At 42.7% G+C, this 18,109-nt stretch overlaps 2 long non-coding RNA genes across 5 annotated transcripts; one reads left to right on the forward strand and one right to left on the reverse strand.

The window, feature by feature from the left end:
• Positions 1-408: 408 nt before the first annotated feature.
• On the reverse strand, positions 409-9,052 carry LOC115577604 (uncharacterized). Its single transcript, XR_003983228.1, has 4 exons — positions 7,134-9,052; positions 6,898-7,023; positions 3,752-3,850; positions 409-656 (listed from the first exon to the last, which is right to left on the reverse strand). It is a non-coding gene; the product is annotated as an uncharacterized LOC115577604 (long non-coding RNA).
• LOC115577602 (uncharacterized) lies at positions 9,035-16,576 on the forward strand. Of its 4 annotated transcripts, none has more exons than XR_003983226.1 (6): positions 9,035-9,355; positions 10,424-10,557; positions 14,805-14,899; positions 15,015-15,667; positions 16,127-16,201; positions 16,317-16,576. It is a non-coding gene; the product is annotated as an uncharacterized LOC115577602 (long non-coding RNA). The 4 variants fall into 4 exon arrangements; XR_003983225.1 differs by having other exon boundaries at positions 9,037-9,355; positions 15,015-15,127; positions 15,243-15,667; positions 16,127-16,576; XR_003983227.1 differs by having other exon boundaries at positions 9,037-9,355; positions 15,015-15,049; positions 15,243-15,667; positions 16,127-16,576.
• Positions 16,577-18,109: the final 1,533 nt, after the last annotated feature.

The following is an 18,109-nucleotide window of genomic DNA, read 5'->3' on the forward strand; positions in this document are numbered from 1 at the left end:
ACTTCCTCTTACCTGAAATCATAACAAGATGACAAAACAAAAAACAATAATGATAATGTGCGCTGCCTAAACAAAAGTGAACAATTCAGAACAGATGCACATTTTGGCTCCTACAACCGTCTTATGTGTTTTTGATCCAGAAATCAATCAATGAAAAAAGTAGGACAGTAAAGTTCCAAATTCAGATTAATACTTAACAGTAACTTTTATGGGTTTTCATCTGAGGACTTGAGTTACTGATTGCAGCTGATGGATGGATAGCAAACATACTATTGATATATAAAAATAACATGGTCCTCTTATAGATGTGTCAATCAAATGTATGTGCAAAATAAGGGTGTTATTTGGTGTAATTTCATACATTATGATCTGTTGGGCAGAAAAGCATACAAACAGCCAGCAATCAAACTCAGTTTAATCCATGATACTCTTTATTCAACACATGTTTAATATAAATAAGGCGGGACCACTAAGCACTCTGGACAGCTCCGTAGCTGCTCCTAGCTAACCGGCAGGAGGGTCATCAACCTGGACAGCGCCGCGGCAGAGTCCCCACAGTTTTACATTACAATGATGTTTAGAGGCTACCTATTGGTGACCCGGTTCTGATTGGGTCGGGCAGCACTCTCCCAGTCGTGGAGTAGGGCTGCACGATTCTGGAAAAAATGTGAATCACAATTTTTTTGCTCAGAATTGAGATCACGATTCTCTGGCACAAATTTTTTCACAACATGTTTATTGCACTGATGAACTTGAACAGAACAAAACAACATAGTAGTATGACAGAGGCATACTACTATGCCTCTGCCATACTACGATGTTTTCATTGGATGAGAAATGATTTTTACAAAAAAAAAAAAAATAGTCTCCAAGATGAGAGGGCATCCTTTAATCCCTCATGTTGTACAGTGTGTATTGGGTCCGTATCTTGGCTAGGTGATATGTGATAGCTGCTGTGATCGGCTTTCTAAAACGGAGGCATAACATTCCTCCTTTTCCAGAAGCCCCTCAGAGGTAGGTGTAAACATGTGACGTGAAGCCCGAAGTTAATGAATTTGTCTTCAAAACAATTGTAAACAATAATAAGATATTTTATAGTTAAAATGTGTGTGAGATTATCTCAGTGATACACATTATTAGTCCAAGCTGAACTCGTGCAACTATTTGTTGAAGCATGTATTTATTTTGTTACTTACGGTATTTCATAACCATATTTATAAATTTGAATAACTCCAACAGCAATCGCAAACAATATCCCTCACCCACCCCTACCACAGACAGACAGAGTAAACCACAGACAGACGGACGGACGGACAGAGTAAACCACAGACAGAGTAAACCACAGACAGACAGAGTAAACCACAGACGGACGGAGTAAACCACAGACGGACAGAGTAAACCACAGACGGACGGAGTAAACCACAGACGGACGGAGTAAACCACGGACGGACGGACAGAGTAAACCACAGACAGAGTAAACCACAGACGGACGGAGTAAACCACAGACGGACGGAGTAAACCACAGACGGAGTAAACCACAGACAGAGTAAACCACAGACAGAGTAAACCACAGACGGACAGACAGAGTAAACCACAGACAGACAGACAGAGTAAACCACAGACAGAGTAAACCACAGACGGACAGACAGAGTAAACCACAGACAGACAGACAGAGTAAACCACAGACAGAGTAAACCACAGACGGAGTAAACCACAGACAGACACAGAGTAAACCACAGACGGACAGACAGAGTAAACCACAGACAGAGTAAACCACAGACAGACACAGAGTAAACCACAGACAGAGTAAACCACAGACAGACACAGAGTAAACCACAGACAGAGTAAACCACAGACAGACAGAGTAAACCACAGACAGACAGAGTAAACCACAGACAGAGTAAACCACAGACAGACAGAGTAAACCACAGACAGAGTAAACCACAGACAGACAGAGTAAACCACAGACGGACAGACGGAGTAAACCACAGACGGACAGACAGAGTAAACCACAGACAGAGTAAACCACAGACGGACAGACAGAGTAAACCACAGACAGAGTAAACCACAGACAGACAGAGTAAACCACAGACAGAGTAAACCACAGACAGACACAGAGTAAACCACAGACGGACAGACAGAGTAAACCACAGACAGACAGAGTAAACCACAGACAGAGTAAACCACAGACAGAGTAAACCACAGACAGACAGAGTAAACCACAGACAGAGTAAACCACAGACAGACAGAGTAAACCACAGACGGACGGAGTAAACCACAGACGGACGGAGTAAACCACAGACGGACGGAGTAAACCACAGACGGACGGACGGACAGAGTAAACCACAGACAGAGTAAACCACAGACGGACGGAGTAAACCACAGACGGACGGAGTAAACCACAGACGGACGGAGTAAACCACAGACAGAGTAAACCACAGACAGAGTAAACCACAGACAGAGTAAACCACAGACGGACAGACAGAGTAAACCACAGACAGACAGACAGAGTAAACCACAGACAGAGTAAACCACAGACGGAGTAAACCACAGACAGACACAGAGTAAACCACAGACGGACAGACAGAGTAAACCACAGACAGAGTAAACCACAGACAGACACAGAGTAAACCACAGACAGAGTAAACCACAGACAGAGTAAACCACAGACAGAGTAAACCACAGACAGAGTAAACCACAGACAGACAGAGTAAACCACAGACAGAGTAAACCACAGACAGACAGAGTAAACCACAGACGGACAGACGGAGTAAACCACAGACGGACAGACAGAGTAAACCACAGACAGAGTAAACCACAGACGGACAGACAGAGTAAACCACAGACAGAGTAAACCACAGACAGACAGAGTAAACCACAGACAGAGTAAACCACAGACAGACACAGAGTAAACCACAGACGGACAGACAGAGTAAACCACAGACAGACAGAGTAAACCACAGACAGACAGAGTAAACCACAGACAGAGTAAACCACAGACAGACAGAGTAAACCACAGACAGAGTAAACCACAGACAGACAGAGTAAACCACAGACGGACAGACGGAGTAAACCACAGACGGACAGACAGAGTAAACCACAGACGGAGTAAACCACAGACGGACAGACAGAGTAAACCACAGACAGAGTAAACCACAGACAGACAGAGTAAACCACAGACAGAGTAAACCACAGACAGACACAGAGTAAACCACAGACGGACAGACAGAGTAAACCACAGACAGACAGAGTAAACCACAGACAGAGTAAACCACAGACAGACAGAGTAAACCACAGACAGAGTAAACCACAGACAGACAGAGTAAACCACAGACAGAGTAAACCACAGACAGACAGAGTAAACCACAGACAGAGTAAACCACAGACAGAGTAAACCACAGACAGACAGAGTAAACCACAGACAGAGTAAACCACAGACAGACAGAGTAAACCACAGACGGACAGACGGAGTAAACCACAGACGGACAGACAGAGTAAACCACAGACGGAGTAAACCACAGACGGACAGACAGAGTAAACCACAGACAGAGTAAACCACAGACAGACAGAGTAAACCACAGACAGAGTAAACCACAGACAGACAGAGTAAACCACAGACGGACAGACGGAGTAAACCACAGACGGACAGACAGAGTAAACCACAGACAGAGTAAACCACAGACAGACAGACAGACAGAGTAAACCACAGACAGAGTAAACCACAGACAGACAGAGTAAACCACAGACAGACCTGCACTGGCAGAGCAGCAAGTTCACCCAGCAGGTCTCCTCTGTTCTGCACCTCCACTGGACCGACTTTCTCCTGCTTCTCCTTTAAAGACTCCATCATCTTTGTGAACACACACACACACACACACACACACACACACACACACACACACACACACACACACACACACACAATGATGTATATACGAGTGTATTCTCTGTCCTGCCTTTTTATCATATTGTTTCATTTTTACTGTTATTGTAATATTACTGTCCTTTGGCCGCCGTGACATTTCCTCATTTGCGGAACAGATAAAGTCATTGTGATTGTGCACATTGTCACAGCCTCATCTGTTCTGTGGGGAAATGTAGACCTGTCCCTTCAAATCAGCTGGAAATCAAACCTCAGCTCCACCACACATTGGTTCCAACACATGCGTTATACTTTAGATTTAATGTAGCTGTTCTGATTCTTCACTGTATAATATACCTGTTAAAAATGAGATCAAATATCTGGGAATTGGGATAACTAAATGTGCAGAAGCTAGTGAAAAAAAGAATATTCAAAATACCATTGACAAATGCAAAAAAACTTTAAACAATTGGCTGCAAAGGGATTTAACGCTATTCGGTAGGACGATGTTAACCAAGGTTGAATCATTATCCAGATTAATCTATCCAGCATATTCCCTGGCCATCCCACCAAGATTTATAAAAGAAATAAATAGAACAAATTTCAACTTCATATGAAATCATGAATGGAATATTAAAGATCAAATGGCTCCGATCCTTCTCAAGAAATGATGATGAGATTTGGTTCTCAATACCTTCTCTTGTTTTCAGCAGAGTTGGAGGTATTGAGTTTCTATTAGTATGTGATTTTGAAATATCCAAACTGCCCATAAAACTGTCCAAATTTCACCAACAGGTTCTGTTAAATTGGAAAATGATGTTCAAACATAATTTCAGCCCCCATAATGTCCCATTGTGGAACAATAGGGTGATATTGAGTCGAGGGAGGTCGATGTTTATGGAGGACTGGATGACAAAACAAATGTGGTCAGTTATACACATAATGGATGGAAATGGAAATATACTTGAACTGAATGATTTTAATGCTAAATATGACACAAGTTGTTCCAGTGGGATCACAGAATGTACCAAGAGTCTTTCTCCAATCGATAAGGAATAATATTTGGAACATACCAACTCCAAATTTACACAAAGTGAAGATAGATGATTTAGACCTCGTAAATGAAAAATGTAACAATAAGTTTTTAAGGCAGTACTTGGTAAACACCTTATATGCAGGTAGAACAAAAAGCTCACTCACCCTCAGAGATTATAACAAATCTGAAATATCTATATATATATATATCTATATATCTATCTATATATATCTATATCTCTATATATATATATATCTATATATCTATCTATATCTATCTATATATATATCTATCTCTATATATATATCTCTATATCTCTCTATATATATCTCTATATATATATCTCTATATCTCTCTATATATATCTCTATATCTCTCTATATATATCTCTATATCTCTATATCTCTATCTCTCTATATCTCTATCTATCTATCTATCTATCTATCTATCTATCTATCTATCTATCTATCTGATTGTTCCACACGTTGTTCAGGAAGCAGACCATACATGTTGAATTTAGCTGGCTGGCACATTTTAGCTCTGTATTTGTAGTGATGTCGTGATGCGGTTTGACTAGATATGATGTTCAGCTTTGATGTTTTTAACCTCTTCAACCCGAGCTGCGCATGTTGCATTATACATGCGAGCATGCTAACCATGTAGCAACATATTAATGCAGCACACCAACTTAACGGGAAGAAGCTCGGCTAAACGTTCATGATAATCATTTTCACCTAAATGAAAACTCAATTCCAACACCAAGCAACTAAAGGAGCACGTAGAAAAAACACGCTAATAGCGCATGTCCGAAAAATCAGCGTTAGCGATTACGCTACTTCATGCTAATGCTACATACAGCATGTCATATGAAAGCTGGGACTCTACAAATTTCAACGGTACACGTCTCATCACTCTGCGCCCAAAACTCACTGAAACAGCCGAAGAAGAAGAGCAGAAATAAACATCACTTTCTACAGACATGATCATGAATTACGTGCTACATTGGCTGTTTTGTGATTATAAACTCTGTTTGAGTGCATTACACCGCCTCCACCGGCTAATCCAATGTGTCTGTGTCACTTTGAAATGATTCCTGACAGTTCAGGATAAGTTTCTGTTCCAGGAGGACACGTATAATGTGGAGTAGGTAGGACTCTAGTCTTCCCACACAGTGTATTTGCCTCCTTGTGATTGGCGGATTAGTTTGGTTATCATGGATTTGGGGACTGAAGACTGAAAAAGTCTTATTTATAATTTATTTAATTGTTTTATTTACATTTATTTTTATAAATTGGACACATTGTGTACCTGTTTGGCTTGATATTTTATAGTTGGAATGAATACCTCTGTTTTTTTGAGAAATGCTTGATCATTTTACAGCCACATCATTTTGGTTATGCATTATTTGTTTTGGTTGTTTACAAACGCAAAATAAAATAAATGTCTGATTACTCGATTAATTGATCGATAAAGTGCTAGATTAATCGATTACAGAAAGAATCGATAGCTGCAGCCCTAAACATAACCACAGAAACTAAACGTTACCACAGGGACGTGTCCCCATCAGATTAAAGCTTTACAAATATATTTAAAATGTGATGCAATCACAGTCCGATTCCACCACTTTATAATCTATTAGCCCAGTAATGTAAGTCTGGTAAATGAATGAATGGACAACAGTGAATAAAAATGGTTCACTTGGTGAGTGTTTCTCTGCTCTGACTCAGCCCGTGCACCGTCTGCACACATATGCATTACTCCACTGGATTAAAATGGTGGCTCTGCCCTTTATTTACCTGTTGCTTTATTTAGACTCAAGAGTGTGTTCAACCTACTTTCTGGAACACCAGCCTGGTTTGTTGCTGAATTAACCAGGATTGAGTTGCTTTCTTAGAAGTGGTAACGATTGCAATAAGTTTCAGGTGATCAGGTAGCCAGATCCAATATTTTACATAACATCCAGTGACACAAAGGAGAGAAATAATGATAGTTCACCCACCTGTTCCCTGACTGCATTGTTGTTATGATCCAGAGCAGCAAGCATGGAGGCATGGATCATCACGTCATATCCCACATGTCTTCTCTCTGGAAGCTATTTCAGGTACATGGAGTGGAATACCTGAAACTAATTTGCATAAAGAAAAACAGATGACAGTGAGTCACATCCTGCCTTAAAACCACTTCCACATTGTGTTAGTGTGAAACCTTCTGCAACATTTCTGTACTTGAACATACCTCTAGTGATGTTGTGTGGATGCACTTTGTCAGATGAGCCAGATCTTTCAAAAGCCGCTCGTCTTTAACAGTCTTCACAAGTGCTCGGTGGCCTTCAGATCCCGGCTGTAACCACAGCTTGCTTCTCTGGCTCGTCTCATCGAGGGGCTCGTGAGCACAGCGGTGATAGTGTCTGTTCCCTGGCCAGTCGTGTCTGTTGGTCACATGGTGTATCATCATCATCTCTTTCAGGACCTCGGCATCGCCCCCACAGGTTTGTGCGCTCCACCACAAATGGTTTGTGATGGATGGGATCCGATCTCCTCGCCTTCACATTCCCTTCTTTTAGCTGCAGCAGACAACTTTTTTGACACTCCCTTTGCTACATGCCAGGGATCAAATTGGTGGCATTTTTCTGGATTGGAGACCCTCATTTCCTTCACAATGTGTGGATGTCTGTCAGTGGAGAGTGTTGACACCTTCACTCCATTTCCTTCCATAGTTGGAAGAGCTTCCTTGAAGCCTCTAATCTCCATGGTATTAGAGCTTGAAACCTGGGTGCAGCTTACTAGCTTGAAGTCCACAACCTTTTGACTCTGCACATGTAAAAAAGTGTATGTGCAGTACTTGGCTGAGTGGCAGCGGCCATCTCCACAGAGAACAACTTCTTCTTCTGGTGATTTCATGTTAGTTCAGACTGCACTCTGTTCTTTCAACAACAGGAAACACACATGTCTTCCTCAGTGTTGTGTACGTGTCTTCACATATTGTTTTGAGGTCCGTGTTATTACAAAAACCTTTACATTGATCAAAATGGATGCCAGTGAAGAAAAGTGATGCCTTCAGAAGCAGGTTTCCTTCCCCCTTGGTCCCGCTCAGAGAAGCTGAGACTGCCATCTGTAGCTACAGCCGTCTGCACAGGTGAGCTCTGATGTCAACTGTGATCCTTCATTTTGCAGCTCTTTCACATCTTCCTGAGCCATCAGGGAACCACACTTTAAACACTTCTCAAGCAGTTGTTTCAAGTGTTCCTCAGAAACTAGAAAGTGTCTTGTGTCTTCTCTCTGAGTGGCAGACAGTGGATGAAGCGTGTGATCCCTGGGTGCTGTGAGAGGGCTCACATGAACTTACATTGTATTCAGGATCAGGAGGCTGACTGTCCTCGCTAAATTCATGGTCTGAAGGGAACAGATCCAGGGAGCGAGTGTCCTCCTCTTCTTGTTGATGATCCAACTCCCGTTTATCTGTGGAAGCTGCTGCTCCATGGTAACAACTCGGTGCCCATCAGCTGGCCACTGTACCTGTAGCTGCATCTGACGTGTCTGAATGTGTCCGAGTGGCTGCAGCATCGCTCATATTTGAGGAGGAGAACACTGTAACACTGTTACACTTCCTGACTGCTCAGCTGGCTGCTGAAGAGGTGAATTATCAGCGTCCTCCTCTGGGACCAGTGGCGTGTCCGATGGTTCGCCTCACGTTACAGAGGCGGCGACTGCAGGAGCGGGTTGTCTGCTCGGGAGAGCATCCAGCGTCTCTGCTCTTTGGCGCTTTTTAACCAGCATGTCACTCGCTCCCCGCGGGCGTTCAGGCTCCTGATGTGGAACAATGGGCGGAGAAGCATTTGGTTTCAGTCTTCGTTTGTACCCGGCGAGCTCTTTCAGCAGTTGTGCTCGACTAAAAGCCTCCAATGCATCAGGAGAACAATGTGGAGAACACAGCCGCGGATCTGTGTGAAGTTGTGTCCGTCCACAGGCATCTTCCCGCTCCTTTCTCCTCTTCTTGTCAGTAGGAAAGCAGTGGAAACTCACATCGCTCCCCTTGTTGTTCCGACACTGGAAAGTGCACCCAAAAGCAGCACAATGTGGCACTTTACTTTAGAATAACGGTCACTGTGCGCACGTCAACAAACGCTAGCTAGCTGTTCTACCAAGTGCAGCCGCTCTACGTCATCGCCCCCACAGTGCATTGCGCGCGGAAAACATGGCGTCCGACGTAGGTCAAAATACGTACTAAATATTCTAGATTTTTAAATCAATGGCAATATTTTATGTGTTTCTAACAGCATATTTTAGTAAAGAGAACAATTGTGGCTTATTAGAGCCCACAAGTCTTCATAGCCGCGGTTCCTTTTAAAGTAATAAAACATTTTTATTACTGGTCACATGACCCTGGAGCTGCGCGTCACAGCCTTTTTAAGGGCGGAACTGATGTCGCCACGTGTTTCCTGCCTGGGTGCGGACAAGGTGAGTGTGAACTGATTGTGTGAGGATGTGTGTGTCCAGGAAACACAGAGAACAAGTGTGATCACGCTGCCAACAGTTCTGGGAATAAATTACGGGACGTCCTTAACTCCACCGTGAACGGGTCGACACACACACACACACGCACACACACACACACACACACCTTGGGCAACAGGTGATCTGCGAGCAGCGACATGCAGCGCGAGGCCCAGCTGCTGGACGAGAGGTTTACTTTACATACAAACAAACTGAACTCTCCGTATCCCTCCGCATTAGCGTAGCTGCGTAGGGATACGGAGGTGCTGCGGTTGAGAAAATGTAGTGCCCAAAGAAAGGGCGGTCTGACGGCGATGTGAATTCTCTGTATACAACGTACACTTGAAGTGATGTAGATGTTTTCAGGTGAGCCTTGTTTCAGGTGGTTAAATTCTCTTTTTCTCTGGACCCGTTCACTGCAGTACAAAGCTGAGCGTCTGGGCTGGAGCGGCTCTCTGCTGCTCCAAACTGAGGCTGCGCTGATCGCTGATTACTGCAGGAAACAGATCCACTGTAGATATGTTCTTTATATGACCACACTTCAAAAAAACACCAACTAACCTTTTAAAATGGAGCATCTTAAGCTGACCCACCCGATCAAGTTGAACTGATAGAACATGACAATACAAGGTGTCATTGTTATATTACTGTCCTGCTGATGTGATGAAGAAATGTCACCATTTGCAGGACAAATAAGGAAATAGTGATTGTGACACACTGACCTACGTAGAGCTGGACACATCTGCTCTCTTGTTCTTTTGTTAGAGGCTTTAACGATGCTCCGCTGCATTCCACTTCAGGGTCTTTGGAGTCGTTTGTTGGTCAGAAAGCTCCTTCAGGTCTGATCAACAGGTGACGAGAGGCCGCTCAGCAAATGAGTGCTGAGCTAATTCAGATCAGATCAGCTCTGAAAGTGTTGGTGACGTGCTAGAACCACCAAGTCAGAGCTGTTCTACAGGAAGAATATCTATCATATCTACCTCCATATCAAATGTGCACAACACCTCAAACTCCCTTTGTGTTTCCCTTCAGGTGTGCGGGAGCCCAGAAGGCCGTTCTCCTCAGAGCAAGTTAAAATACTCACAGAGGAGTATGACAGGACACTGTATGTCACCCCGGAACGCTGCACAGAGCTCGCAGCAGAGAGCGACCTGACTGTGAAGCAGGTACACCGGCCTTCACCCTCACATATAACCTGATCTGTCCCTCCAGATTAACTCCTTTTATTTATGAATCAAATGTCTCATCTATGGAAAAAAGGTTTCTGATTTTATATCTGCAGATTCAAAGAAACGGATGAAAACAAATCTGATCCCCTGAATCAGCTCTAAAACATTGTGTTAGAAACATTAATGTTACAAAGACTCACACATCTGGAAAGAGTGCACATTGATCAACTGTGACGTTACTCGTTTCCCACTGTCTGACTTTTCTAGTGGCAAAAACTCTGGAATGGTTTGATCTCCAGCTGCATTAAATGGAAACAAAGAGAAAGTGACCAATACAAATAGTGCTGAGGAAAAGTCTTAAAGCTTCAGATATTAAATGTACTTCAGTATCAAAAGTAAGACTGTATTATACACAGTAGCTGTATGTACATACTGTATACTGTGGGTGACAATTCAGATCTGACTGCCAATAAAGTACATTGATAAAGAATGTGTTGCTGTGATGCAGCATGTAGTCTGCAAAGTAACTGTAACTAGAAGTAATTACAGTAAACAACAAATAGATGTAGTGGAGATAAAAGTCCAACATCTGTCTCCAACATGTTGTGGAGGTGTGAATGAGCAGAACATGGAAATACAAGTACCTCCAAACTGTATGTGCAGTACTTGAGTAATTGTACTTGGCTACATTCCATCACAGCTGTTTGTGAGTCAGCTGACTATCGGATCAAATATTCAGCATTTTTTAAAGAATATTTGAACAAGATGGAAACACACAAGTAAAGTAAAAATACCTCAGAATTGTACTTGAGTAACTGTACTTTGCTACATTCGTGGCCAAGGTGGAAATGTTCCTTCATGGTTTCCTCCCTGTATGCTGATGACATAACTGTATGTACATTAGGGCTGTGCAAGGCGCCGGTATCTGTATCTGTATTTGTTGAGGGGGGAAAAGTATTTGTATTCGAGTAAAATTCAAAATGGGCGTAAAAATCCATTTTTTTGCGTTGCACTATAACGTAAATTAGAAGTGTAAGTATTCTTTAATTATCCATTATTTCTCTATTTCTGATGATGATTATAAACGTTGATTACTCCTGATACGTTCAGTATTCAGGTCGACACCAAACCACATGATGTGTTTATAATGTGTTTGTGTTTACAGCTGCTAATGTATGTAACGCTGTTACTGTGATGACATATGACAGTTAAATATTTAATCTGTCTATAATAACCACATCCTGACATGTAGCTGTGATTTTTGATAAAGTACTAATAATAACAATCACTTAAAAAAATGAACAAAGACTGCAGATCAAGATAAGAAGCTGCAACTGGCAGTGAGCAGCTCTCTCTTCTGTTGGCAGTGATGTACTCCATGACAGAACTTTATAAAATATGAACATGTATAAAATGACATTTAATGGTAAAAAAGAAAAAGTACAGTTGCAGTAGGCTTCTATTATAAATATTATAATTAAACGAATCAAGACAGATGTCACAGTTACATGTCAGGGTGTGGTTATTATAGACACAGATTTAATATCCAAGTGTCATTTATCATCACAGTAACAGTGTTACATACCAGCACCCCCCCCCCCAAAATGGTTTTAAAACACCACCACCACATCCATCCCGCACTTTTGAAAAGCTTGCTACACCTCTGATGTCAACAATTAAAGATACGAACTTCATAGTAAATAAACCCACGTTTCCACTAGAGATGCACCGATCAGGGTTTTTGGGGCCGATCACCGATCACTGAAAGCAGTATCTGCCGATCACCGATCACAGCGTCAAATCCATAAATTCTTCTATATTGTTGTCTTGTGTAACTTTCATATATTTAATTAATGATTCTTCTTACACAACATTGACGTTGTATTATTAAGTTTAAAAATGAGGAGATGAGAAAGTTTCATGAATTGACCACCGTTTTATTGCAGGCTGAGGCAATGTGCAATATTTCACACTCTAGAGACTCTTAGAGACAACTTGGACTCAGCTTACACAGAGTAACTGTAGATTACTAGTGGGAATGCAGTCAGGGTGGGAATTTCATCATTTAGGGGCACCAAGGCCACATGACAGGGCACAAAGGCCACTGAGTAAAATGTGTTGATTTACCTTTCAGACTGATACCATAACATCCTAATTTATAATAAGACATGGATTATGTATTAAAACATTTTTTTTTATACCAATATCAAGTTAAAGTTACATTAGAAAGTAGTTTTTGTTAAGGAGGGTTAGAGTGAGGTGAGTTTTGTGACACCTCACTGAATATTAGTGTTACTGAATATTTCTCACAATAGAAATTCCCCAAAATTATGGCAAAGCACATTTTTTCCAAACAAAAAATGTAGAATAACAGCAGGAGACCACTGATGTGTGGAGTGATTTTGGTGACACTACACTCTGAATAATAGTGAAGTTATTGAATTTGTTTGTAGTTTCTCTTTTCGGTGTTGCACTTTGTAGACGGTCCCTGCGCCCTCGTCTCACAGCTGGCTGACCATACAGACCAGAGTTAATGTCCAGACGCTCGTTTAGATGAAAATACGGTTGTAGCTCGTTGTCTTCCTCACTACGGTAGGAAAGAGCCGTCGTTTGTGTTTTAACAAGGTTTCACTTATGAGTTATTGATCCGGGAAGTTCGAATCTGTGAATATATTTCCAACTTTACCGGACTGAATCCTACCACATAAGTCAGTTACGTATCATATCAAACCGGCTGAGCTCGCTCGCTGTGCTGTAAGTTTCGTTCTTCTGTTTTGAGACGCTGCTGCTGTTTGAGAGGCTTTCACGTGAGATCATCGTGATGATGAGACTCCACCTGCAGGAACCGCGAACTCACTGAAGTTACTGTGAGTGACTACTGTGCACTCAGGTGGCTGTAATTAAAGGCAAGCTCGCTACGCTGACCGGGCCAGGGGCACAGAGGCCGCTGTGGCGCGGGGCAACGGCGGCCATGAAATTCCCTCCCTGCATGCAGTTAATGCCCTGTCTTTATACTTAAACGTCATCTGATCGGCCTGATGTGATCTATTTTGAGAACTCCGATCAAAACTGATAGGGACATTATCGGCCGATTGCGATCGGTTGCCGATCGATCGGTGCATCTCTAGTTTCCACTGCTAGATGCTGTGCTCGTTCAGTCGATTATGTTTTAACGTTTAGAGGACGTGCTGTAATGAAATAAAACATAATCCGGTGGTGGTGATGAAAACTACACTGAATGGCAGCCGCCATTTTGTTATGCCCAAACGGCGTCTGTGCATACATCACGCTTCCAACGAGATCCCGCTTTTCTCTCGAGTAAGCAGGAAAAGGAGAAGTAACAATGCCACCAAATGAAAAGATAAAACCTGTTGCAGGTCAGCAGACTATCTGAATTTTAGTAATTTATTTTGGTGCCATTTATGCTGCTACAACAATGCTGTTTGATTTGACTGTCATGTGTCATGACACTGTGACAGTTGTTTTACAATAAACTTTTCAGATTTGGAATTTAATTTGTTTAATTTCAGATACATTTTGAACATACATGAATATATCCGTTTATTATAACCGTATCATACCACCATCAAAGGAGTTTAACACTCAATACAATTTAAGAAATAGAATAATATAAGAAAGAAATACATTTTTTTAACTGGGGAGTCGGGACCCATTGAATTTCCCAGGGACCCAGTCCACTCACCACCTGTGGGTCCCGGGGACTCACTACATTGAAAACCTATCAACATCACTGGTAATGGATCAATGTGTGGTGGAGCTGAGGTTTGATTTCCAGCTGATTTGAAGGGACAGGTCTACATTTCCCCACAGAACAGATGAGGCTGTGACAATGTGCACAATCACAATGACTTTATTTGTTCCGCAAATGAGGAAATGTCACAGCGGCCAAAGGACAGTAATATTACAATAACAGTAAAAATGAAACAATATGATAAAAAGGCAGGACAGAGAATACACTCGTATATACATCATAGTGTGTGTGTGTGTGTGTGTGTGTGTGTGTGTGTGTGTGTGTGTGTGTGTGTGTGTGTGTGTGTGTGTGTGTGTGTGTGTGTGTGTGTGTGTGTGTGTGTGTGTGTGTGTGTGTGTGTGTGTGTGTGTGTGTGTGTGTGTGTGTGTGTGTGTGTGTGTGTGTGTGTGTGTGTGTGTGTGTGTGTGTGTGTGTGTGTGTGTGTGTGTGTGTGTGTGTGTGTGTGTGTGTGTGTGTGTGTGTGTTCACAAAGATAAGTCTTTAAAGGAGAAGCAGGAGAAAGTCGGTCCAGTGGAGGTGCAGAACAGAGGAGACCTGCTGGGTGAACTTGCTGCTCTGCCAGTGCAGGTCTGTCTACTCTGTCTGTCTGTGGTTTACTCTGTCTGTGTCTGCTGATCTCAGTAGATGGAGTGCGTCAGGTGATGTAATGTCGACCTTTGACCTCTGTGTTTTGTGCCTGCAGAGCTGCGCCTGGAGAACCAGCAGCTGCATCAGGAGGTCAGAGGTTCTCTAGATTCTTCTTCTGTGGTGTTTTGGTGTCTCAGTGGAGCTTTTGACTGGACTGTAGAAGACCAGGTCTTTAAACTCAGTCCAGAGTGATTTGTGTGTGTTCAGTAAAATCTCTTTCCTGCTGAGCTTTACATTGTTCATGATCTGTGGTTTAAATAAAGATTGATTGGATCCGTTTTAGGTCCACAGTATGCAGCAGCAGATGATGAGGAAGACGGGGGGGAGGAGGAGGAAGAGGAGGAGGAACACCTCAAAACTCCCTTTGTGTTTCCCTTCAAGTGTCCAGGAGCCCAGGAGGCCGTTCTCCTCGAGGCAAATAAGAATCCTGTCAGAGGAGTATGACAGAACGTTATACGTTACAGCTAGCCGCTGCACAGAGCTCGCAGCAGAGAGCAAGCTGACGGCCAAGCAGGTACACTGGCCTTCACCCTCACGTATAATCTGATCAAACTCCCTTTGTGTTTCCCTTCAGCTGTGCGGGAGCCCAGAAGGCCGTTCTCCTCCGCGCAAGTTAAAATACTCACAGAGGAGTATAATAGGACTCTATATATAACCCCGGAACGCTGCACAGAGCTCGCAGCAGAGAGCGACCTGACTGTGAAGCAGGTACACCGGCCTTCACCCTCACATATAACCTGATCTGTCCCTCCAGATTAACTCCTTTTATTCATGAATCAAATGTCTCAAATGTCTCATCTATGGAAAAAAGGTTTCTGATTTTAAAGATTCAAAGAAGAAACAAAAAAAAAGACAACAAATCTGATCCCCAAAAGTCAGAATTGTACTTGAGTAACTGTACTTTGCTACATTCTTGACTAAGAGGTGGAAATGTTCCTTCATGGTTTCCTCCATGTATGCTGATGACATTGTCTAAATCTATAATTCCATATCAAACATGTTTGAAATGGCTCAATAACTTAATAGATTTGTTTTGATGTCATCAAAGCCCAGGATGATGTCATCAAAAGTCTTGTGTCCAGAACCCATTATACCCAAATATTAACCGTTCTCTCAGCATTGACATGAATTCTAATGTGTCATTTCCTTTGTGTCTCTTCTAAACAGGTCGCACAGTGGTTCAGGAATAGAAGGAGAAATAAAAATGAGTGGGTCACAGTGGTTCCAGAACCAGTGGATGAGGTGGGAGAAGCAACAACGACTTGGCTTCAGAAGCTAAATAATAAAATGGATTCTAATAAATGTGGCTCAAAGTGCCTTTCATCTCATTTTTCATAGACTTTTTCTCTGTTTACAGATTTCTATAAGAAATGTGCTGCAAAACAGGGAGAAGTCTCATTTTTTCCACCTGCAACAAGCCACTCCCACTTTTGTTGTGATGCTAGCTGTCATGTTCTGTGTGTTGGATCGTTAGCCCTCGTGTGTCTCTTCAGTGTTTCTGTTCTTCCTCCATGTTTCCCTTCCTTGTTGCATGTTTGTCTCCCTCTGTCTGTATCATCTTAGCCTGTTTGTTAGCCAGTCTCCCCTCACCTGTCCTCTTCCCTCCTCACCCACCTCACCTGTCCTCTTCCCTCCCCTCTCACCTCACCTGTTCATCTAGTCATCAGTGTGCCTGTGTATTCAAGTCTCTGTCCATTTGACCGAGACGTGTTTCAGCGGACGTTTCCGGCGGCTGTCGTCATGTCGTGTTTTTGGATCTTGTTGTTTTCTTATTTTTGCATTTTGAGTTGAACCTTGCCTCTTATTGTATCAGGCTTCTTTGGTTTCTCGTACTTCCACACACTTCTCTTGTGGTTCCAGAGATGCATCATTCATCTCAGGTCATTTATTTGAGCCATTTAAAGCAGGTGTGTGTTGAGCTCATCGACTCAAACTCCCAGAGAAACACCTCCAACTCTGCAGTTCTATGAAGCAGAACCGTGACAGGTTGTTGTGCCCGCCCCCTCCCGTCAGACCCCACCCCCTCACACCAGACCCCGCCCCCTCACACCAGACCCCGCCCCCTCACGTCAGACCCCGCCCCCTCCCGTCAGACCCCGCCTCTCCACTGACATCGTGAAAAACTAAACAAAGACATTGTCACTGAAATATAATATATCAAAAGTCATTAAATAACTTTTAATGTCGGTGTTTTATTTCCACTGTCATTTGTTTCAGTGCCAATACAACTTTTCCACATCCAAACGTTTCAGTGTTTCCTTTGTTGGTTCAGGTTGTGTTTCTGTCTAAATGAACTGTCAGTGTTCTGACTCCGTACACTTCCCCCTTCACTTTGATTCTGTGACCCACAGTTTTAATGTTCTGGTTCACTCTCTCTGCTCTCGTCCACGTTGTTGTACGCAGATTTTAAAAAGTCAGTCGGTAAAAGAGGCTCTAAAATCACACTGACACATTTAGCGTCTAGCTGGTGAACAAAGCGGAGCAGTTAGCAGCTAAAGAACTAAATGTTTCTCTCAGGAGTTCGTGCACCAAAAACAGTGAATATTGGACCTTGATCATCAGTACCAGCCCGTCACGGTCCCAGTGTGAAGTTCTTGCTAGGTTTTAGTTTCAGCTGAGTCTCAAGGTCCCTCTGGATTGATTGCAGCAGATTCAGATCAGCTGTGTCACACTGTGGACCCTGACTCCTAATTAACCAGTGACAGCAGCTCTCCCCTCCCAGCCAGCCAATCAGAGTGTGATTCTGTCTTTAGCTGACAGATCAGTGAAAGTCACTGTTTGTTAGGCTTCCTGCATCAGATCTGTGCTTCACATTGCTTCTGTTTTTAAACAGCTGATGTCCATAATGATCTGCAGTTTGATCCAATATTGAAAGATAATGTTGGAGAGTTCTCTTGTTGCAGTGACTGTTTGAATATTAGAGATGATACTTGTAGAAAGGCTCACAGAGAGGGTGTAACATTTAAAAAGGACGCTCAGACAGCAACTACATGATGAAAACAAAACTGCATGGTCAAAGAAAGGTTGGAGATCCCAGCTGAAATAAACAGAAGGGGAAATCACTGGGCCAGCCACGCAATGGGCCGTCGCACCCAGCTATCCCCCCTAACCTAACAGAAAAGGAAGTCATCTAATCCTAAATGTACCAAA

The sequence above is a fragment of the Sparus aurata genome, unplaced genomic scaffold (genome assembly GCF_900880675.1).
Source record: "Sparus aurata unplaced genomic scaffold, fSpaAur1.1, whole genome shotgun sequence".
Taxonomy (NCBI): Eukaryota; Metazoa; Chordata; class Actinopteri; order Spariformes; family Sparidae; genus Sparus; species Sparus aurata.